Genomic DNA, 24,955 nt, shown 5'->3' with positions numbered 1-24,955 from the left:
AAAATTACTATGGTGTATGGGGAGTTCTGTCACATCACATAGTATAAGAAGATCTTACATTGTTAATATCTCTTGATTGTAGAATTGCAGGATTGCTATGGTGCAGAAAGTGGCCATTCAGCCCATCAGGGCTGCACCAGCTCTCCAACAAGCATTATGACTTAGTGCCATTACCCTGCCTTTTCTGACCAGTGGTTTTTTTAAAAACAACATCTTCCTTTGATCCAACCCATCCATGCCGACCAGATATTCTAAACTGAACCAGTCTCATTTGTCAGCATTTGGCCCACATCCCTCTAAACCTTCCTATTAATGTACTCATCCAGATGTCTCTTAAATGTTATAATTGTATCTGTCTCCACGACTTCCTTTAGCAGCTCATTCTATACAAGCACCACCCTCTGCATGAACAAGTTGCCCCTCTGGTCCTTTTTAATATTTTCCCTTCTCACCTTAAACATATGCCTTCCAGTTTTTGACTTCCCTACCCTGGGAAAAAGATCTTGGCTGTTCACTCTATCTATGTCCCTCATGATTTTATAAACCTCTCTAAGATCATCCCTCAGTCTCCAATACTCCAGGGAAAATAATCCCAGTTTATTTAGCCTCTCCATACAGCTCAAACCCTCCAACCCTGGTAACACCCTTATAAATCTTTTCTGCACCCTCTCATGTTTAACAACATTCTTCCCATAGCAGGGTGACCAGAATTGAACACAGTATTCCAAAAGCGACCTAACCCCTAATGTTCTGGACAGCCGCAAATGGCCTCCTAACTCCTATACTCAATGCACTGACCAATAAAGGCAAGTGTGCCAAATGCCTTCTTCACCACCCTGTCTACCTGGGACTCCACTTCAAGGAACTATGCACTTGCATCCCTAAGTCCCTTTGTTCGTCAACACTCCCCAGGGCCCTACCATTCACTGTGTAAGTCCTGTCCTGGTTTGCCTTTCCAAAATGCAACACCTCACATTTATCTAAATTAAGCTCCATCTGCCACGCCTAGATCCATTGCTCCATCTGATCGAGGTGTATTGTATTCTGAGATAACCTTCTTCACTGTCCACTACACCACCTATTTTGGGTGTAATCTGCAAACTTACTACCCTTACCTTCTATATTCACATACAAATCATTTACATAAATGTTGAAAAGCAGTGGATCCAGCACCAACCCTGTGGCACACCGCCGGTCACAGGCTTCCAGTCAGAAAAGCAACCTTCTACAGCCATCCGCTGTCTCCTACCTTCAAGTGAATTTTGTATCCAATTGGCTAGCTTCCCTAGATTCCATGTGATCTAATCTTGCTAGCCAGTCTATCATGCGGAACCTGTCGGATGCCTTGCTGAAGTCCATGTGGACAACTTTCACCACTCTTACCTCATCAGTCTTCTTTGTCACATCTTAAAAAAGCTCAAAAAGACATAATTTTCCACGCACAAAGCCATTTTGACTATCCCTAATCAGTCCCTGCCTTTCCAAATGCATGTAAATCAATGTTGAAGATTTTGATAAGGTAAATAGTAAGTCAATTACAAATTATCATAAATGGAAGATTGTTGTTTTAGAATACAATGAGAAGGTGAGGAGATTTTATTTAAACATAAAAAAGGTTGTTGGGACATAAAATGGCCTCCTAGACACAATGATGGGAGGAGAATCCATAATGAATTTCACAAAGGAAGTTAACAAATAATTGAATAAAAATTAAAATGAGCTGGAGAAGGGGCATAGGAATTGGACCAGCCACTGGAAATACTCTACCACTAATGACTTTATCATGACCTTTCATAATAATGAACACCTCTGAAAAATGTGCAATCCTGACTCTATACGTAATGTTTCACTCAATTTTTTCAAATTTAATTACTATTGTTATAACTTCTAATAAGCATTTTTAGATCAAAAGTTCTTCATCAAGTTTTAACTTTACCAATGCTGGGCTGCTGTAAACAGACCTCCAGCCTGTAACAGCATTATGCCAGCTCCTCTGATCAGCTCCCAGAAAAAAACAGGATTTATCTCCTGGCAGCTCTCAATCTTCTATATTTTCCAGCAGTTAGTGTAATTAATTTTTTGAACTTTTTAAAATATTAAGTACCATAAGCAATCTGTCACATGGGAGATTGACTATACAGATAGATGTATACTTAATGTTAGCAGCAATAAATGTAATACTGTGAGCTGCTATGTAATATCTCCTGAATACAGGTAGGTCAGATGAGTTGGGCAATAGAATGGCACCTCTACCCCCAGCCAGTCTGACAGAGGCAAGCCTTGATTTCTTTTTGGTATTTATACAATAGTTTTGAAGATAATTAGGCATTTGATACAGGACCATTTCTTATTCACCTCAGTGCAAATGGACACTAGGAGTGTTAGAAATATTGATTGCCCCAAATACAACAGAATATATCGGAATAATTGCCCAATGATCGAAATCTGAATGACATGTATTTTGGATTTCCCATCAGCTTATGGTTTATCAATTCCCCCAAACCTATCACATCTTGGGCAAGCAGGTGAGATCTAAAATGTGAGAAATGCAAGGGGATTAGTTCCTTAGATTTCAGTTCCTTCATCAAATGCCTCTGAAGGAGGCAATCTTCAATGCTGCTTGGCATGTGAAGTATGATATGTATGAGGATTAACTCATGTAAAATCAGCTCTTTCATCAGTCGCCTTTGAGTAGCTTCGAGTCCAATTGCCAAAACTCTCAGCTGCCAGAAATTGAGTTCCGTACAGTTAGGATGTAAAATGTAAGATGACTTTGCCAATTTTGCATTTGCCTTAAAAATATCTGGTGAAACTCATGTCCAGACCTCAGCAGGATGACTATGTGTCATGTACGTGGTGAAGGCAGCATGATGAATCTATTCTTGTGATTGTATATTGCATGGAGATTAACCTCAGGAAGCTGAGCTTTTTAATTAGTTCATGTTGCTGTAGGTTTAGATGCACGCTCTGAATGCTTCAGGTTAGGAGTATTAAATATCTAAAGTGCTGATATTTACAACTGAATCTCTTTAGTGGGTAAATGATTATGCAATGGATTTTCCCTGTTTGAAATTACAGTTATATGGTGTGGAGACTCATATGTATTGCGCCCAACTACCATGTTTAAATGTATACCAAATGTGAGGGTTTATTCATTGAATGGCTTGAATCTAATCTGCAAAATTCATGGAAGTCTGCTGCTAGGTTTTGTGGGTGGAACCCTAAAGGTTGCTTTGAATATGTTAAGTGTGGGGACTAATACCCATTGAACATTTCTTGGAGAAATTAGTTTTTGATGACTGGAGCCAATTCCCATCCCAGCCAAAAAAAAAACCTTTCTATGAAGCCAGGAAAAGCTGATGTATTCTCTTGATCCCATAGGCAGCGTGACCAACATTTCCCTCCTCCTAGAAAACCGTTTCAACTAGCTTCCAATTAGATCACTGCTGGCATGTTACATGGTCCTAAATTAGATTCTCCCATCAAGAAGAATTAGCCCCAAATGACACGTTGCACCCAAATCTCAAAATCCAAAGGACTGAGCACAATTAGTTCATATGTCTGTCCATCAACAGCAGTCACTGGATTCTGAAGCTAACATAAAGGGAAATGCTCACATTGTATTATACAGGCAGTAGTGATTGACCCAACAAACCATATCACCATCAAGCAAGCGAGCCTCGTAGGAACCTAGGAGCAGAAGTAGGCCATTCAGCCCTTCAATCCTGGTCTGTCATTCAATAAGATCATGGCTGATTTCATTGTGGTCCTGCCTGTCTCACCCAGACCTACAACCAATAGCTCTTGACTCCCTTGTCAGTTGAAAATCTGACTATATGCATTGATCCAATCTCCAGTGGGATACAATGCACACACTAACAACACTCAAAAAATTATTATCCTCTTATCTATCTTAAAAGACAGAACTCTTATTCTTAAACTATATCCCCTATTTCTAGCTACACACAAGAGGAAATATCCTTCTGATACCTTAGCAAGTTCCTTGAGCATCTTAAATGTAGCAATATGATTCACTCTCAAAAGTCCCAATTTGTACAGGCCCAACCTGTTTAACATTTTCTCATAAGGTAAGCCCTTCAGCCCAGGAAAGAGTTGAATGAATCTTCTCTGCTTCAAATGGAATACCCTTTTTAAATGAGCAGAGTAAAACCAAACAAGTACTTGAAACATATTCTCACAAAGAGCCTGAATAATAAAACTCTACAGCTGCAGTAAAACCTCCCTACTTTTATATTACATTCCTTATAATAAACTTCTGCATTCTGTTTGCCTTCCTAATCACTTGCTTTATCTCCAGACAAATTTATTTTAATTTAATACCCAGATCTCTCTGTACCACTGAGTTCTGCAGTCTCTCTCCAGTTAAATAGTGTGTTATTTTTCTATAATTTCTGCCAAAGTTCACAAGTTCAAATGTTCCCACATTATGCTCCAAATGCCAACTTCTTGCCCACCCACTTAACCTATCTATATCTCTGTGCAGAATTTCTGTCTCCTCTTGACAACTGGCTTTCCTATCTACCTAATGTGGCAAGCATTTGATCTCTTCATTTAAATCATTGCTACAGATTGTAAATAGCTGCGGTCCAGCATTGATCTCTGAGGCTTTCCATTAGTAACAGCATGCCAACTTGAAAAGTTTATTTATCATTACCCTCTGCCTTCTGTTAGCTAACCAATCCTTTATCCATGTTAATATGTTACCCCCATACCATGCACTGTTAACGTACCACAGCATTTTGTGGCATTTTATCAAATTTTAAAATCCAAGTATATTACATCTACAGGTTTCCCTTTATCTACCTAGTTTGTTACATCCTCAAAACTTCTAGTACACTGGTTGAGCACAATTTTAATTTTGCAAAACCATGTTGACTCTGCCTGATTCCATTATGATTTTCTAAGTGTCCAGCTCTAACCTCTTTAATAATGGATTTTAGTAATTTCCCCATGACACAGTCTTATAGATTGTTTTTGCTTTCTGTCTCCATGGGGAAGATTATTATAAGACCATAAAATATAGGAACAGAGCTAGGCCATTTAGCCCATTAAATCTGCTCTACCATTTGATCATGGCTAATGTTTCTCAACCCCAATCTTCTCTCCATGACTGTTGAGCCCCTCACTAATCAAGAACCTTTCTATCTCAATCTTAAAGACACTTGTGGTCAGGTGACCCATGACCTCCAGAAATATTGATATTTTAGCTAGAGGTGAAATGTGACAAGGACAGCACTTCCAGATGAAGGTTCTGTGACCTCCAAAAGTAGAAAGTAGTCACCTCATTGGATCTTGATGCCCCTGCCTGATGCTGGTATTGGACATAGATCTCAGGATCTCCAAGAAGACTGTGAAAGGGGTTTTAAAAGGGGTAACCTGGTGCTCCAGCTCTCTCTGTGCTTGCATCTTCTTCAACAGCATCACCAGAGAGCATCTTCAACAGGCAGCTGAGCTGCACAGCATGTCCAGCTCTTTGTACCTCATGGCGAGCACCATCGGACTAACCATACCAAGAACAGCATCTCAGTGAGACCACCCCAAAGACTACAACCAGCCCTAGACAAGAGGGAAAACCCCAATCAATGACTGCAGATCCAGAAACAACAGCCAACCCCGAAAGACTGAACAGTAGCCTGTCCCAGCATTATTGAATGGTTATTACCAATTCTATCAGATAAATACTGTAGTAGGGACCTGTGGGATGGGATATAGCTCATCCTCAGAAGCACATGGCAGGTGTAGATTGGTGGTGTGGATTTGAGGTGTTTACTTAGAGATTTACTGAAGAGTACTGCAAAGAAATTGATAGCATTTAATTACAGTACAATAGTAGAACCTGATAAATATGGACTTTCCTTGATAAAGTGTGCAATGAAGTTGTGTTGGACCTTCCTCTGAGTCATATCACTTTGTTTATTTCATAGCATAATACACTTGAGTTAAAAAAGTTCTTGAAAACTGGTCAAAGTTAATCAAGGTACATATACAATTTGTCACTTTGCACCAAATCAATGACTTGGCCTCTGCAGCCTTCTATGTCAATGAGTTCCACAGATTCACCACCCTTTAACTGAAGAAATACTTCCACATCTCAGTTCTAAAGGGTCATCCTTCCACTCTGAGGCTATGCCCTAGTCTCTTCTATTAGTGGAAACATCTCCATGTCCAGTCTACCCAGGCTTCTCAATATTCTGTAAGTTTCAAAGCGATCTCCCTTCATCCTTCTAACCTACATCGAGTACAGACCCAGAGTCCTCAACTGCTCTTCACAGGACAAAGCCTTCATCCCTGGGATCATTCTTGTAAACCTCCTCTGGACACCCTCCAATGCTTGTACATCCCTCCATTGATACAGGCTCAAAACTGCTCACAATATTCCACATGCCACAGCCTTATACTGCCTCAGCGGTATATCTTATGCTCTTCTTTCTAGTCTTCTTGAAATGAATGCTAACATTGCATTTACCTTCCTAATTGCCAACTGAACCTGCATGTTAACCTTAAAAGAATCTTGAAGTGGGGCTCCTAAGTCTCTTTGTTCTCCAGATTGCCAAAGCCTTTCCCCATTTAGAAAATAGTCTACACGTGTATTCTTCCTATCAAAGAGCAACCAATCATAATGGCACTGATTATCTTTGCACATGGAACTTTAGGGTCTTTTAAGGACATCTTGTAGCTGACATGTATTCGATATGTCCTATAAGAGAGCATGTAACGTGTGGACCTCCTTTGTGGCTGGGAACTACCCAAATGAATGAAAATTGGGCATGTTCTGTAACATGCCAGCAAGTAGCTGCCACATTACAACCTGCATAGATGATGTAAGAATGTATCTCTCTTTTTGTCAATCTCCCAACTGAGAGGATTCTTAATAAAGCTGCATGTTGGCATCTTGAATTGAATTCCTTTTGGGCTGATTGCACTACAAAATTGTTCACAATCTAACTCAGTAAGTGAATTTTCTGGGACATAACTTTATAGACACAACTTTATAGGAGATGGAAAATATGTCAGGTGGCCAGCCCACAGTTTCCTTGCTCCCCTAAACTGGTCCCAATAAAAGGGACAGTGGGTAAGGGGACATTAGCTTGTCTGGCCTTAAGTCTATTGAGGGCCTTAAGTGGCCAATTATTGCCCTCAATTCACCTCTACTACCATAAACACTGGGCACAATAGGCTCTTGTGGTGCAATGGTAGTTTACTTACCCCTGAGGTGGGTGGCCTGGGTTCAAGTCTGAACAGCTCCTGCAGTGTGTTATAACATCTCTGGGTTAATTAAGATATACTCAAAGACTGGGCAGCAGTAGGCGGGTGAGAGTAGAAAGATTTTTTTCTATAATTTTGTTGAATTGTTTATGAAGGCATCGAATACATATCATTCGATCTTGAGGGGTGGGAGAGAACGTGCCCCTGTAGGCGAGTGGCAACCCCCACTTGCCCCATTGCTCCAAGAATCTGAGTCTATTCACAACAACATAGGAACAGGAGTAGGCCATTCAGCCCCCTCAAGCCTGTATTACCATTCACTGAAATCATGACTGATCTAGGACCTAACTCCATATACCTGCCATGGTCCATATCCCTTAATGCCTTTACTTAACAAAAATATATCTATCGCAGATTTAAAATGAACAACTGATCCAGCTCCCACTGTCAACTAAAAAGTGGTGTGAAGTGGTAGTTAGGTAGGATGCATATTTGAGGAAAAACATAACCCACATTCCCAAAGAGTGAGTCACCAGTGTCTGGCGAAACTATTTCTGATCATCTTCAGTTCTAAAGCTGAGAGTATGGACAACCATCAGTGCCACCTCCCTCTGTACATGGCATGAGCCATTTTTCTTAATGGCTTTCTGGCAGCACTGTGCTGTTTGTTTCTTCTTCATCCAATATCAACCAGGAGGATTTTGAAATTATTGTCACAAAACTTGTAACTTTTCGACTGTTCCTCCTTATCATGCCTTTGTCCCTCCTGTTGTTTCTAGCACCAGATCCCGGAATGATCGACATTCTTGAAAAGTTGGATAAAGTCATTGATGAATCATGCAATGCAGCTAGCTGACAGCAAGCGAAGCGATCCAAAAACTTTCCTACCTACCTGCTGCTTTGCAGTCTGTTGCTGCACACTTGAGCCAGAATTGACACTTTGGAGACTGCTCTCTAATTTCCAATCGTCTCCCCCATCTGCCCCCCAGGCCCCAACCCCCAGCCCTCCCCTCCTCCTGCAGCATGTTAATACTGCTGTCCTCATGATTTAGTCAAGGATGTCCCCAGTGAATATGCCAAAGACCAGACCCACAATACTCTGGAGGATTCAACTTTGAAGGGAGCAGTGCAAGATTCATCAATGCAAAACTGGTAGGTCTCAATTTCAATATTTCATGACCTACTTCACTTAGGTCACAAGCAGGCACTTGGGGTAAGGTACCAGAGCATGCTTAAAGTGGAAGAAATGTTTCCTACCAAAGTGCTTATACTTTTAGAACAAAAGCAGTGGAGAAGATTTATAAGAAAATTTGAGCAAGACTGGAGTCCTTGGTAGAACTTTGCAGCCCTTGCCCGCTCTGGACAAACAATAATTACCAGGCAAAAGTGAAGACTGCAGATGCTAGAAACCAGAATTTATATCAGAGTGCTGCTGGAAAAGCACAGCAGGTCAGGCAGCATCCGAGGAGCAGGAAAATTGACATTTCGGGCAAAAGCCCTTCATCAGGAATGATTCCTGATGAAGGGCTTTTGCCTAAAAAGTCGATTTTCCTGCTCCTCCGATGCTGCCTGACCTGCTGTGCTTTTCCAGCATCACTCTGATCTAAACAATAATTACCAGCTTTTTCCAGCAGCACTCATGTCCAAAGAATGAATTTTCTAATGAGACTGATTGGAGGAGTTAAAACCTACTCAGTGAGTTTATTAAGGGAAAACTGGATTGTTGTATCAAATTTGGCTATAGATAAAATCTCCTCTGAGTCCAAGAACATGGATGACATTGAATGGTTACTAGCATAAAATACAAAACCTCTAATTCCTCTTCAGACACAAGTGGCACTTTTTAATTTTAATTTTAATTTGAATTAAAATAATTTCATGCTATTAAATACCAAGCCAGAGGGTAAGCTTACATTAGTTGGTATAAAAGCAGAATTGATTGGTTAAATAGTTTTGAATTGGCTATTTTTCCCCTTGCCTCATTAGAAAGATTCTGTTGTCTAATTCAGTGCTTACAGACACAGTCAGCACAATGCAATCACCAGCTCTTTGACATCCTTTTATATTGGTATAATTTTTTCTACAAGTTATGGCAGAAAACAATATAAAGGTCCTCTGACCTACAGCATCAGCTGAACACAAACAATTTCCCAATAGCCGATGGTAGTGCATTGGAGACATTTCTGAAACTGCTGCAACAAAAAATCCAAATCTGGCTAAAGAATATTTAACAGCAAAAGGTATTGGTGCACTTCAGGCCACATAATATTGCCAACAGTCATTTACAGCACCTGCTTAATGCCACACAAATAAATTTGTTTCACAAAACTCATAGAAAAAAAATGCAGAGATAGAGGAACATAAAGAGACCATTCAGCCCCTCAGGCTTGTTCAGCCTTCCACCCTTTACTTGCCATTGATTCAAACAACTTGATACTTTTACCATCAAATCATCTTGGCTTGAATTGCAAAGTGTATATAATTCTTTCTATCAGAGCATTATTCTCACAAAATTTGTTGACAAGCAATGAATCAAAATACATCCCTTATAAATAGCTTCTGCAGATTTTTTTTTAAAAGTGCATAGATGTGTGCCACATCTGATTCACTGCAAACAGGAAAAGGTCAACATAATTCCAAAGTACAATAATATTTGGCAGCAGAGACTTGCATTTTACATCAGAAAGCCAACAATCAGTATTTAAATGTCTTTCAATAGGAATCATCACTAAACTAATCTCACCCAGAGAGATAAGAAAAGGAATGAGCGTGAGAGATGGGAATACTATATTTGTGCAATAGCGCTACTCTCAAATTTGGAGTTAAGATCTGTTACTGAGACTGAATATAGAAGCAAAGCTACATTGTATCAGATACAGTCACAAAACAGATTAGTTTTAATGGTGATTTATTTCACAGTATCCTGAGCAATAAAAGTTATCAAACTTACGGATGCAAATATATTTCCAGTGAACTAAAATGGAGATGAGCTGGAATGGTAAGGATCCTGAGGCAGGCAGTGACCATCACAAAGTGGGGGACAGATGAAGTGAGGTCCCGAGACAGGGATCAGAGATAGCAGCTGGATCTGTTGGAATTGGTTCTGCTCTATTGTAGTGAAAGGAGTTAGCTGTTTGGTGAGTTGGTTAAAGTTTTGTCTATTCATAAACTGTAACAGTGTGCAAATTGCAGGTAAAGTTAATAAAGGCAACATAAATGAATAACATATTTAAAACTCATTAAAGCCGACTGTTTAAATGATGTGTTACGGCTGCAGCATGTCGGAGTTCTTGGATTCAAAGTTTGTGCGAAGATTTGTAGCTTGGGTGCTCGTTGTTGTGGTTCTGTTCGCCGAGCTGGAAGTTTTTGTTGCAAACGTTTTGTCCCCTGGCTAGGTGACATCATCAGTGCTTGGGAGCCTCCGGCGAAGCACTTCTTTGATGTTTCCTCCGGTGTTTATAAGCACTGATGATGTCGCCTAGCCAGGGGACGAAACGTTTGCAACAAAAACTTCCAGCTCGGCGAACAGAACAAAACAGTTCTTGGATAGCACTGTGATCCATGGAAAACATGACTGCAGTAAGCTTTTTATGTTCTAGCAACTTCGGCTCTGAGCTTCTGATCTTGAGGCTGAACTACAGATGAGTTAGTGAGGAGGAAAGGTCTCTGCATTCTTTGCTTAGGATAGCATCATCTGATTTGGGCAGTGGGCAAGGACAAGAACATGTCGTTGTGACTGAGGCAGGTAAATAAATCCTGATGGCAGCCTCTGAAATTTTCCAACAGGTTTGAGATTCTCTTCACCTATTTGGATGAGAGTGGAGGCTGCAGGGTGGATGTGCAGAGTGACCATGACACTGTTATACAGGAAGTCATTCATGTGGGGAGTGATAAGGAATGTAGTTAAAGCAAGTGATAGTTTGAGGAGGATTGTCATTATTCTTTACAGAAAAGAGCAAGAGTCCAGATGCTGTGTTGACTGTGATGTGCCAGGATCTGGGATATCTTCTCAAAGCTGGAAAGGATCTGACAGTGGGAGAGGGAGGATCCACTGGTCATGTTTGAGGTAGGCACCAATGATACAGGTAGAACTAGGAAAGTGGTTCTGCAGTGTTGGCAGCAAGACATTAATTTGGAAATCAGAACCTCAAAGGCTACAATCTCTGAGCCATGTGCAAAGATGCAGAATTAGAGAGATTAGTACAAGGCTCAGAGATTGGTGTGGGAGAAGTGGCAGGTTGGTTGTGGGCCACTGACACGTGTACTGGGGAAAGTGGGGGCTGTATTATTGGGATCGTTTACACCTGAACTTTGTTGGGGCTAGTGTTCTTGCAAGTTACACAGCTAGTGAAATAAAAGCTTTTAAATTAAATAGTAGGGCAAAGGATCAAAGGTGACAATATGGTATATCAAAGAGCAGAGCGATGATAAAAAATAGGGACGGAGAATGTCAGGAAGGAGCAGAGAGACAAAAAAATCAAAAATATGCCAACCATCAAAACTAAATCTTAAAATGATAACAAAGACAAAATAAAAGAATCTGTATATGAATGCACATAGCATTCAAAACAAAGTAGACAAATCGATAGCATACAGTGAAACAAATGCACTTTTTGGCTTTTTGATGTCAAGGATTGGGTTCTGAAAATTGAAGGATATAATGACATTCAAAAAAAAGGAAGCTGGGGAAACGTGTAAGGTTAATCAGTTGTAACATTTGTGCAATATTTAGCGGCAACTTTGGTTCAGGAGATCAGGGCATAGACTTGGTTTCGGTAGACACGAAGAATATTAGGAGAAAGTAGTCATTAATGGGAGTGGTTTATGGACCTCCTAACAGTAGGACAAAATATACAAAAAAAGTATTGGGTGTTTGTGATGGAAGGATGGCAATAATCATAGGTGATTTCAATCTAAATGTAAGCTGGAAAAATCCAATTGGTTGCAGAGTTCATAATTGGATGAAGAGTTCATAAAATGCATTCAAGATAGTTTCTGAGATCAGCATGTTTTGGAACTGATCAGACAACAGGTTATATTGGATGTGGTATAATGTAATGTGACAGGATTAATTAATGACACCTCAGGTAACAGCGATCACAATATAGTTAAACTTTGCATCAGTTTGGAAGGGAGAAGATCGAGCCTAAGACTCTTTTTTTTAAATGTAATTAAGGGAAACTATGTAGGTGTGAAAGCTGAACTAGCTGAATGGAACTTGCAAATACGGCTAAACAGGAATAAAAGGACTTAGTAGAAAGAGAAAGGAATAAGAGCAGCTGGGGCTAAATCAAAAAAACAGAACCAAAAAGATAATTATCTCTGGATTACTGACTAACATGATTATAAAAGTAAATTTAGGGCTCAAAGCTTGTGAGTTGGTACAAAAAAAGGAACTCAAAATATTGCTCAGTTTGCCTTATAAATATACAAATGATGACCGACAGTTAGGGACTTTTATTCCACTGCATCCAGCCTGTAATTCACTTAGTGCATCACAATATCAAATCTCTGCTCCATCCAAAACCATGTGACCTTCTGGGTGCTGTGAATATAAAATGTTTGCCTGTCAGGAAAGCAGATCCATGACTTATGGTGACACAGAGCGTTGAACAGTTTGCCTTTGGCCATCAAAAGTGAAATTTCTTTCCCAGCAGATAGATCAAACCCTAACCTTAATCCCCATGCACCAACACCTTTCATAGGCTTTCTCAACCTATTTCAGTTTATTGCTGCAATGTAAAAGGCTGCTTTCTCAGTTATAATATGCATGGCTTAGTGAAAAAACGTGCATGAGCTAATACATTTCATTCCAACTACTTTGGGACTAATTAATTGTTAATTTGCAATACTCTAGAAATGCAAAACTCTTTTGAACAGATCTTTGCAATGGTCTGTGTCTCTATTTTGTGAGAAAGTGAAATCCTATAAAAATACCTATGGTAACGTAAGTTGTACAATCAATCAGATTCTCTGCCTTCACACACAGTTATAATTAATTTGAAATTCTTAGAGTGCTAATCAAACACAAAATGTGTAGATGGTGAAAATATTAAGGAAATAAATCCAAGTTTCAATTCACTGAATTAAGGAATTTGCATAAAGGCATTTTCAATGCTGATTGTTGAGTTAATATTTAGATAGGCTTGAGTTAATATTTAGATAGGCGGTAAAATTAAAAAAAAACAATTTTTAAATATAAATTTGCAGACTGGTTTGTCCATTAATATGAGCTGTAACTGTTACAGACTAAGACAGATGGGAATAAAATAAAATGTGAGAATTAGAAATTAATGATATTAAATTAAACTAATTGACATGCTCTCAATTTATTAAACACATATTCAAAAATAAAACACAAAACTGCGTAAGCTAGCAAACTGAAACAAAAACAGAAATTGCTGGAAAAAATCTGCAGGTCAGAAGTCGGTGGACTTGAAACTGTAACTCTGCTCTCTCTCCACAGAGGCATCCAGACCTGCTCAGTTTCGCCAGCAATTTCTGTTCCCGGAGGTTGATACCCAACACACACCACCCTCATCACATCCCTGACTCACTTATAATATTTGTAAATATTATTTTCACAAATGTCAGGTCCAAATTATGATAAATAACTAAACAATGGGTGGAATTTCTCCATGTCCTGAACAACATGGACAATAGTGAGTCAATTAGTAAGACATGGTGACAACAGGTGAGATTCTGGATGCCACAGTAGAAAGTCTGATTTTTCCACCTCTGGTTTTACAAGCAGGTGAGAATTTTGCTAGTTAGCAGCAAGATTCCTAGTTGCATGTATTAACGTCTTGTAATCTCGCTTCATTTACGTGCAAGTTGCTATTTTCGAGGCAGTGGAGAGAACCCCAGCAGCACCCAAATCCCAGCACGGGAGTCTCAGCAAGTACTTGTCAGCCTGCACCTTGTCACTGACTCCTCTGGTAGTCCTTCTTGGACAACAGACAACAGATCCCATCATCACAAGGCATGCTGCATAGGAAGCTACCACCTGCTCACTCTGTTCCCGGACGTTGATACCCAACACACACCAGCCTCACCACATCCCTGACTCACTCTTAATACAGTTCACCAACACTTCAACACTGCACTTTGGAGTGAACGTACTCCTTCCACTGATTGCTGCTGTCGGGCCACTTGGTGTGCAGGGACAGGCACCCATCTCATGTATTGGAATGGTGTGCATCTCAGGGCATTAAGCTTGGTCACATAGTGCTCACTCACATCCTACTTGGATGCTCATTGCATCTTTGCCTTGCCTTATCTCTTTGTGCATTAGCGTATCATTCAGAATTTACAGCCTCACAGTACTCTGTCTTGCCCTTGTGTTTTATTACAGAGAAAAAGCCAGGTTACTTGTCATGTTTACCAGCAGTGATCAGTCAAGGGGGTGTACGTGTTGCTGTACAACACTGTGCTACATCAATATAACACCTGCAGCATGTGCCAGCAGCTTAATATGCACTGAATATGATTCAACTAGATGGTCATGTTTCAAAGTCTAACAGGGGGCATTTCTCAGTTGTCAAGGAGACTTTTAGCAGTTAGGACTCCTGCCAGAGTCAGTCCTGTGATTTCCAAATAGATTGCACTGGATCCACAGATCTGACTTTGGACCACTCTCCGTACTGTAGAGGTATGGATCCCCAATCCTGAATTGTCCAATCAGCTGGCTGACCATGCACAAGTCCCTGTGCCAGTATGCCTGACAAAGGCAGTCTTCTTTGTTTTGACTGAGGATGACCTGGCTGCTTAGTTGCAGCACTTGCAGTGTATTTGGTGCCTCTGTGGTTGGTATGTGGTGCAGTGTCACAATTATGTAGTACGATGTTGTACACCAACATGGCCTCACCCTTGACAAATCACTACCGACAACCAATGATGATGCTCCTGGCTTTGTGATGGATTCTATTGGAAGGTGCTGGGTCCCTGTAAAGTACAGCTTTGAAGTGGAGAACTGTATTGTAGTTGGGTGAGATATAAGTGATGAGGGTGCAGAGAGGCTGACATGTGTCGGAAACCAACGTCCCGAGACAGAGTGGTGTGAGAGGTCACTGCCAACGGAGCAAGCCTAAGATGCTGCTGGTGCCTGTGACCACGGTGGAGGCCCAGAGGAGGCAGTGATGAGCTGGAGTCACTGTGAATTTTACAGCTGCTGGATAGTTTCTATCCAACAGATAGAAAAATGAGAAGTTGCATACTAATTATCTGTGATTAGATGATAATGAAAGATTAATGCATGTTAATACATGTAAATAGGCTGCTCGTCATTCACTGGTGAGAATCTTGTCTCACCATTGGACACTTAGTTGCAAAATGGAACACTTTTGCTTATGGCATTGAGAAAGGTCTTCTTTGCTCTGCTACAACACTTTCACCATTGCCTGCATCAGGGCCTGGGAAAACCTCATTCTACGTCTTCAACGGCCAGAATAAAGAACCGTGAGTGAAGGTTACATTTAGCATTTAAGATCAACCTTGAATAAATGTTTGTTGCTTCATGTAATATTGATTAATCCATCCTAATTACCAAGAGCACATTTCCCATTCAAATCATTAACAGAGTACATTAATGGCCCTGATTTTGCAGAAAGATTGCTCACTGTCAGTTGTGCAGAGAAATTATCTGGATTTTTGATGCAACCTACAGTCATTAGGAGTCCAAAACAGCATCTTAGATGTGTATGAACAGCAAGGAACACCATGCTTCTTAAACAAATCAAACTGAAGAATCCTTATTGAGGCCTCCCAGGGTCAAAATAAACAATTGCAAGTTTGAGTATTTATTTCAATGTAAATTCACAAGAAGCAAAATAATGAGGGAAAAATAAATTTGGAATTAAAGAGGATGAAAGAACCAAAGAAAACTATTTTTAAAAAGTCATTTTAACATTACAAACTTTACCACTTCCACAAACATTGTCACTCCACCACTAATGCTCAGTAGCAGTGGTGTGCACCATCTACCAATTTCTGTACTGCAGAAATTCACCAAAGATCTTTAGACAGCATCTTCCAAATACATGACCACTTACAAGTAGAAGGACAGGGGAAGCAGATACATGAGAACACCAACTCCAAGCCACCAACCAACCTGACTTGGAAATATATTGCCATTCCTTCACTATCACTGGGTCAAAATCCTTGAATTCCATCCGCAATTGAAATGTGGGTCGACCTACACATGGACTACAGCGATTCAAGAAGACAGCTCACCATCACCTTCTCAAGGGCAATTAGATATAGACAATAAATGCTGGCCCAGCCAGAAACACCCAAGTTCATATGAGTGATTAAAAAAAACTAAAACATAATTTCAAATCTGATGGAATGTGGCTCAATTTTGTAAGAGCAAATTTTCAGAACAATAGAAGTTAATTGACACTTATGAGTAGGTTTCATCATTTTAAAAAAATCATTGCACTTATACGGACAAGGTCTAACATTTTCTTGTGTATTTGGTGAGTACTTATTGGGTAAATATTACACTATCATTACCCATAAATAATGTTTGAATAATGAGCCTCTGATCATTTTATAGAAATAGGACAAATCAGACAGTGACTTTCTGGTTTCTTTATTTGTACATGCCTGTACGTTTGCTCATATAAAGATGAATGTTGACAGCCTCAACATTATTTCTACTCCAAAATGTAGGATTTTTATATCAAACAAACATAATACATTGTTTATGGTTTACCACTTCTTAATAAACCTTTCAGAACCAACCCTTGGCAAATAACACGATAAAAAATCCACATGAATGTGGATACTTTCAGATCTGAAATCCAAATTTGTGGGTGTTATTATTTGAGTTTACATGCTTTATTTTTCAAACTTGTTTCTGGGAGATAGCTTACAAAATTGAAACATGATCTTCCTATTGAGTAACACGCTGAGGCTGTCATGTTAATCTGTTTGGAGGGAAAGTATCAAGTTTTTACGGCCCTTTCCAAGAAACGTTGGCAGAGTCAACAGATTATCGAAGGTCGGTATTTGACTGTTGATAATGTGGAGGAGGTTCTATTGAAATTTCTGCAGATAAAAAGGTCTGCAAAGTGTGTTGCCGTGTGATAATGCGGCCAGTTGAGTGCTTCTTTTATGGTATCAGTGGTTGGCTGATGAAAAATCTTGACAGTTTATCTGGGGCCTGAGGATTGTGGTGGAAACTTCATCATGGTATTGTTCATTAGGCATTTCTAAGCTCTGATGACAAATTCTCTCTGTGTGTATATGAGAAATGATTTGGGGGCTATAATATTCAACACGGTCAAATAAAATTAGAATATCTAGAGTTCCGTGTGATAGCCAAGAAAAATATTTAGATATTGCAACAGAAATGTGGGGGCATAAAAACACGAAAAAACCCCAGCATTTTATACAACGTAAGCACAAAATAAAAATTCTCAGCTAACAATGCTGTTTAGATCTCAGCCGCAAAATGACCTCCCAACTCTTATACTCGTTACTCTGACCAATAAAGAAAAGCATACCAAATGTCTTCTTCACTATCCTATCTACCTATGACTCTACTTTCAAGGAACTATGAATCTTGTCACTGGGAGAAACTGAAGTTAGTGCCAAGTTCAAAAAGGAATATTTATAGAGTCATAGAATCATAGAAATGTACAGCACTGAAACAGATCCTTTGGTCTAACTCATCCATGCCGACCAGATATCCTAACCTAATCTAGTCCATTTGCCAGCACTTGGCTCATGTTCCTCCAAACCCTTCCTATTCATATACCCATCCAGATCCCTTTTAAATGTTGCAATTGTACCAGCCTCCACCGCCTCCTCTGGCAGCTCATTCCATACATGTACCACCCTCTGAATGAAAACGTTGCTCCTTAGGTCCCTTTTATATCTTTCCCCTCTCACCCTAAACCTATGCCCTCTAGTTCTGGACACCCCCACCCCAGGGAAATGACTTTGTCTATTTATCCTATCTATGCCCCTCATAATTTTGTAAACATCTATAAGGTCACCTCTCAGTCTCCAACGCTCTAGAGAAATCAACCCCAGCCTATTCAGCATCTTCCCATAGCTCAAATCCTCCAACCCTGGCAACATCCTTGTAAGTCTTTTCTGAACCTTTTCAACTTTCACAACATCCTTCTGATAGGAAGGAGACCAGAATTACATGTAATATTCCAGTGGTGGCCTAACCAATGTCCTGTACAGCTGCAACATGACCTCCCAACTTCTATAATCAATACTCTGACCAATAAAGGAAAGCATACCAAACGTCTCCTTCACTATTTTATCTACCTACTTTCAATGCACTCCAAAGTCTCTTCATTCAGCAACACTCCCTCGGACCTTACCATTAAGTGTATAAGTCCTGCTAAGATTTGCCTTTCCAAAATGCAGCACCTCACTTTCATCTAAATTAAACTCTATCTGCCACTCCTCAGCCCATTGGCCCATCTGATCAATATCCAGTTGTAATCCAAGGTAACCTTCTTCGCTGTCCACTACACCTCCAATTTTCGTGTCATTTACGAACTTATGAACAATTCTAGAAAATCAAGGTATTGCACACTGAGTTATTGTAAATTATTCCCCAGTTAGTGGAGTCTGGACAATACAACCGAGGTGGAACATCATCCCAGGAGTTCGTCTGGGTAATTTCCCAGGCCCAACCACCTTCAGCTGCTTCCTCAATGACCTTCGCTCCATCATAAGGTCAAAGGTGGGCATGTCCGCTAATGATTGTATAGTGCTACAAGCAATCCTTGACCAAACACAGCAAAACATTAACAAGATCCAGGCTTCAACTGATAAATGTCAAGTAGTATTCACACCACACAGAAGTTAAGCAATGACCATTTCCAAAGAAGATCATTCAACCATTATCCCATGACATTCAGTGGCACTACCATTACTGAATTTCCCAACTAGCAACATCCTGAGTGTTACCATTGACCAGAAATTGACCATATACTGTAACTACAACAACAGGTCAGAGCCTGGGAATTCTGTTTCAAGTAACTTATCTCCTGAGGAGTTGAAGCCTGGGGAAGATCATCCATGATTCAGTTGAATAGTGGAAGAGGCTTGAATTCTTTAACTGGCTTCGTCCTGCTCTTATTTCTTCTGTAGTCAAAGCCTGTCCACCATTGGCATGACACAAGTCAGGAGAGTAATGGAATATTCTACATTTGACTGGATGAGTGCAGTTAGCAATACTCAAGAAGCCTGACATTATGCAACAAAACAGCCTGCTTGATTGCCACTCTATCTCACACTTTCAAATTTTACCTCCTTCATCATTGCGCAATGGAAGCAGAGTATACCGTCTGCAGGATACATTGCATACTTCATCCAAGCTCCTTTGACAGCACCTTCCAAAACCCCAAGCTCTACTTCTTAGAAGGATAAGGGCAGTGGATACATGGGAACACCACTACCAGTAAATTCGCTACAATCCACACACCATCCTGACATGGAACTGTACTGTTGCCCCATCACTGTCATTGAGTCAGAATCCTGGAACATCCTCCCTAACAGCACTATGGGTGGACCTACACCATATGAACTGCATTGATTCGAGAAGCAGCTCACAACCATCTTCTCAATGGCAATTACAGATGAGCAATAATTGTTCTCTCAACTCGCAACAAACACATTCAGTGAATTAATTTTTAAAATGTCTCTTGGGCAAAGTTAAAGGAAGCAGTAAATTCAGCAAACAAATGCATGATCCACCTGAGGAAATAAAGGGCAGAAAGTTGACGAGACTTTTATCCACGTGACATGTTTTTCAGTAGCTAAATGGCACTCACCTCCAATATGATGGAGAGAAAGCAAACACGTTAGAATCTGGACAGGCACCATTACTATTGCCTACTTAGCACCAACAGTACCCATCACCCGAAACCCTCACCCACTGGGTTACTGATATTACCACGTTGGCTACCATATTTTCTGTCCGTCTTCCCATTCACCTTGGATTGCATCCACCCTATCTCTCCCAGCGTTTAAAATTCTGCAATGTTGATTCATATGATAGGAGCACATAAGAAAATGACTGCCTGCCAAATTTGCAGCCCACACCATTTTCTGTCTTGTTATTCTTAATGAATGGAACATTGACAGAGCTGTGAATCAGCCGTACTGACCTCTGTGTTCCAATTCCAGAAGTGTATCTCTCCCATAGAAAGCACTAAGCCGGAGACGTTAAACCTCTAGGATAGTTTGGGCAGGGCAGAACAAACAAAGACATTGGTATCTTAAAACAAATCCTGTAAAAAGATACAAAATAGTATTTTGAATATTAGAGTGATGTTCCACCAGCTGTGGCATTTTCTTCCTGCCAGGTTTTCTACTGTGTTCTTTACTCTTAGTGTGAACAGGATTTAATTAAGTATGCACCCTGAATACTAACAAGGTCCTTTTTTTTTATTTTCTACAGTTTGGACAGAAATCCTGGCCAGCACTCCTATCTGTGAAAATCTGACAGAAAGGAACCATGTTTAAAACAGTTTATAATCTATCTTATCTATTCCCTTCATAAATTCAATAAGTGGTATGTTTTGATGTTAATTTTTCTTTTCAGGCTATATTTTTTGCATCTTCTGCACTGTGTCACGTTGGAAATACTTACAAATTGGTAGAAGCCACAGATTCATTGTTAGCAATGTCACAGGGAAGCTTACAGCAGGGGCACTTCTGTAGAGCTGTTCAGAATGAGCCAATTTTCAAAGAAGGTGCTATTTGTAAAATGTTTCCCAACATATTAATGCCCATCTATCTAAAAGGGTACCATGGCATCGAATCATGTGCCACAGGTAGTGTCATTTTGTAAGCCGCTTATTGCTGAAGGTTGGATGATTTTGAAGCAGTCTGTTTATAATATTATGTGCAATTAGAGTGCTGCTAAATATGGCAATATCCAGACTGGTTGTTCTTGCCATTTTTGCAACAACTTCCCCTTAGGCCTTGGCAGTGACCATGCCATACTGGCTCCAGAAAGTTCATATCAGCAGAATGCCAGTTTCTGAGCAAGAATATCTACTGCCAGCCTGCATCATATGATTGAATCTGACAGTGGCATACAAGGTTACCAACACCCCAGCCAATCCTTCCATTTATAGAGTCATTGAGTTATGCAACACGGAAACAGATCCTTCGGTCAAACTCCTCTGGAATACAGACATCCCAATCTGACCTAGTCCCATTTGCCATCATTTGGCCCACATCCCTCTAAACCCTCAAATACACATCCAGATGCCTTTTAAATGTTGTAATTGTGCCAACATCTACCACTTCCTCTAGCTGCTTGTTTCATACATGCACCACCATCTGTGTGAAGAAGTTACCTCTCAGGTGCTTTTTTAAATCTTTCTCCTCTCACCTTAAACATATCCCCTCTGGTTGTGGACACCCCTACCCTGGGGAAAAGACCTTGGCTATTCACTCTATCCATGCCCCTTTTAAGATTTTATAAACCTCTGTAAGCTCCCTGACACTCCAGGGAAAAACAGCCCCAGCCTATTCAGCCTCTCCCTGTAGCTCAAACCCTCCAACCCTGGCAACATCTTTGTAAATCTTTTCTGCACCCACTCAAAATCAACAATATTCTTCCTATAAAAGGGCAGCCAGAATTGTTTGCAGTATTCCAGAAGTGGCCTTACTAATGTCCAGTGCTCCTGGGAGATGTGCTACATATCTCACCCTTGAAGGGCTAGCTCTGGATGACAAGTCTAGTGCCCCTCCCTGCACCCACCTGATGCAGCAGCATGTTCACTCAACCAGTCCAACTAACGGGAGTTATGACAAGTTCACAAACTCCAGTTTCTGCCCCTACACTTATTGTGTTAGTCATTTTATTTTGCCTTTGATGTTTTTGTTGCTGTTGGAAAAGGCAGCCTTTGGAACGACTAACAAACAAATAACATGATTTGGGAGCAAGAGAAGGCAATTTGGCCCCTTGAGCCTGCTATGGAAAATATTAGCTCCTGTACGAGCCCACTTACCTTCAAACTGGTACACCCTATTACATTTTTGCCCCAATCTTTAAAAGCCCTCCCTCTGGTGGGCTGCCAGGACTTTCCATCTTTACAAAGTACTCGGATGAGCACGTGAATTGTCATAATATTCAAGACTATGATCCTGGTCCTGGAATGTGTGCCTAGTTTAGATTTAGTGTATTTTTGGTGATATAGATTTGATGGGGCAAAGAGCCTCTTTTGTACTGCACGATTCTATGATTCTACAAGGACCATAAAAGAAAATTGTTAAAATAATAAAAAGTTCTAAGTTGCAAAATATGTTATGCCCACCTTCCACTTGGACCCAAAAAAATCCTGTTATCTTATAGTGCCAGCTTTGGCTCTGTGGTGATGCTTTTGCCTCAGATCAGCCATGGGTTCTTGTCCAGAGATTTGAATATATAATTCATGCTGGCACTTCAGTGCACTGCTGAAGAAGTGCCATGTTGTTCCGAATTCCATCTTTCAATGAGACAGCAAACCAAGGCTCCATCTGCTTTCTCAGATGGTTGTAAAAGTCCCCATGACATGATTTGAAGAAGAACAGGGAACTCTCCCCAGACTAACATTAATGTCCTTAATAAAAAATCAAAAACAGATGATTTGATCTTTCATCTCATTGTTTTGGAAGTGTATTTGTGCATGGCTTGTGCACAAATAATTTCCTATGTTACACCAATCAACACACTTCAGAAGTTCTTTGCTTTAAAGCACTTTAAGGTGTAAAGTCAGAAGGTGTTAAGGTGTCAAGAGGTCATGAAAGGCTCTATATAAATGCAATTTTATTGACTCCATTTGATGCAAATGAAGAGCTGAATGCACTGGATACAGCCAACACAATGGGCAACCAATGGCTTCGGTGCTGATGATTAATGCTCCACAACTAGTTCTACTTTTAGCTGAGTTGTTCCAGTACACCAAAACACTGACAAAGTGGAAAATTGCCCATATATATCCTGTCCATGCAATGTGAGGCAAACATAATCCTATCAGTTACTGCCCAATAAGGCTAAGCTCAGTCATTAAATAGTGAAGGAAGCTGCCAAAGACAGTGCCGTCAAGTGGCACTTACTCACCAATACTCCATTAACCAATGCATAGTCTGAAGCCCTAAGGACCATTTGACTCCATATCCCATTGCAGCCTTGACTCAAAAATGGACATAGCAAGTCAGAGGTGAGAGTGACTACCCTTGACATCACGATCCATTTGATTGAATGTGCTATCAAGGAATTTGATATATTTTCTAAACAACCTGTTCAGAGAGGTCATCTAGAGCAGGTGAGATTTGAACTCAAGCTTTCTGGCTCAGGGGTAGGGGCACAACCACTGCTTGACAAGAGTTCTTATTAAGAATATGGTCAAATTGAAGTCAATGAGAATCAAAGAATGCACTGATGCTTGTTTTAATTTCGAGGTCAATTGACCCTGATCAGGAGATCACTTCAGAGTACTTTTTTTTAAATCAACCTATACGGAGATATCATTACTCATCTCTGGAGTAGGAAGGAAACAATTCCAGGCCTCCTGGATGAGAAGTAGGGAACTACCACTGCACCTCTGCATCTGTTCCTCAGGGTAGTGTCCTAGGGTCAACCATTTTCAGCTGCTTCAATAATGATCTTGTCATCACCCTGCAGTCCTGATAAACCATGCTGGATGTGCAGCTAAACCGACGTCTGTACCTCACCATGGGATAGGTTTGCTTCCACCATTCCTTTAAGTATAGTGATCTCATGTGGCAGAGGAATACTACTAGCTGGTCTAACTAGAAGATGCTTTTTTATTAAACAAGAAATAGCTTATAGCGCATTAACAACTAGTTGCAGGTTACATTGATATTACAGACTTTGTTTCAGAGACTCTGAGAATGATCTGAATGTTATTTTTTACTCCTTTGAGAATCCATGTTGTACTACCCATGAGCCCATAATGCTTAAGGTACTCTTCAGTATTAACTTTTTCAGATCCTCTCATTCATGGACAAAACTTCTCTCCATCATAAGGTCAGAGTGATGATGCTTTCTGATGGCTGCCTAGCATTCAATGTTATTCACAACTTCTCACATATTAAAGCAATCCATTCCTGTATGCAATATCAAATCCAACACATTAAACATTCGCTCTTTCCATTTCAGGGGCACAGGTTCTGCAGTGTTACTCATCTTTGCTAGGGCAATAAAGGATGCACAATGAATACTGGCCTTGCCACAATAAGCAGTTCAAATCTCATTATACTTTTAAGAACATTAAGGCATGCTTGCTTAGGAATCTCTATTAGTATTATTTGTGAAACTGTGTAAATGGGTCACTAATCCACTCATGATATTTAGAATTCTCCACTACTGTTACTAACAGTAATTCCCACACTAGTGTTTTCAGAGATCAACAATATTGGTGGTTACCATGGAAATCACTTTGTTATTCAACCAGTTATTGGTGGTAAATTTTATTGACTAACATCATATGGAACGATAACGGGTTAAAAGGATATAGGACCACTTTCGCAATTTTGCCCAAGGTGGCATCTTTGTGTTATACACACCAATGAGCGGTGGGTGGACACTAAGCCCTCCCAACAAGGAGAGAGAAAACACAACAATGGCTAAATATCTCCAGGCTTTTCTTGCATGGATTTTGAAGACTGATTCAAGACAATTTTGACAGTGCATTCGAAACAGGCTCTGCCTTGCAATCCAGCTGTGTATGACCTAAGG

The sequence above is a fragment of the Chiloscyllium plagiosum genome, chromosome 25 (assembly GCF_004010195.1).
Source record: "Chiloscyllium plagiosum isolate BGI_BamShark_2017 chromosome 25, ASM401019v2, whole genome shotgun sequence".
NCBI lineage: Eukaryota > Metazoa > Chordata > Chondrichthyes > Orectolobiformes > Hemiscylliidae > Chiloscyllium > Chiloscyllium plagiosum.
Note: the sequence above shows the minus strand (reverse complement) of the source record.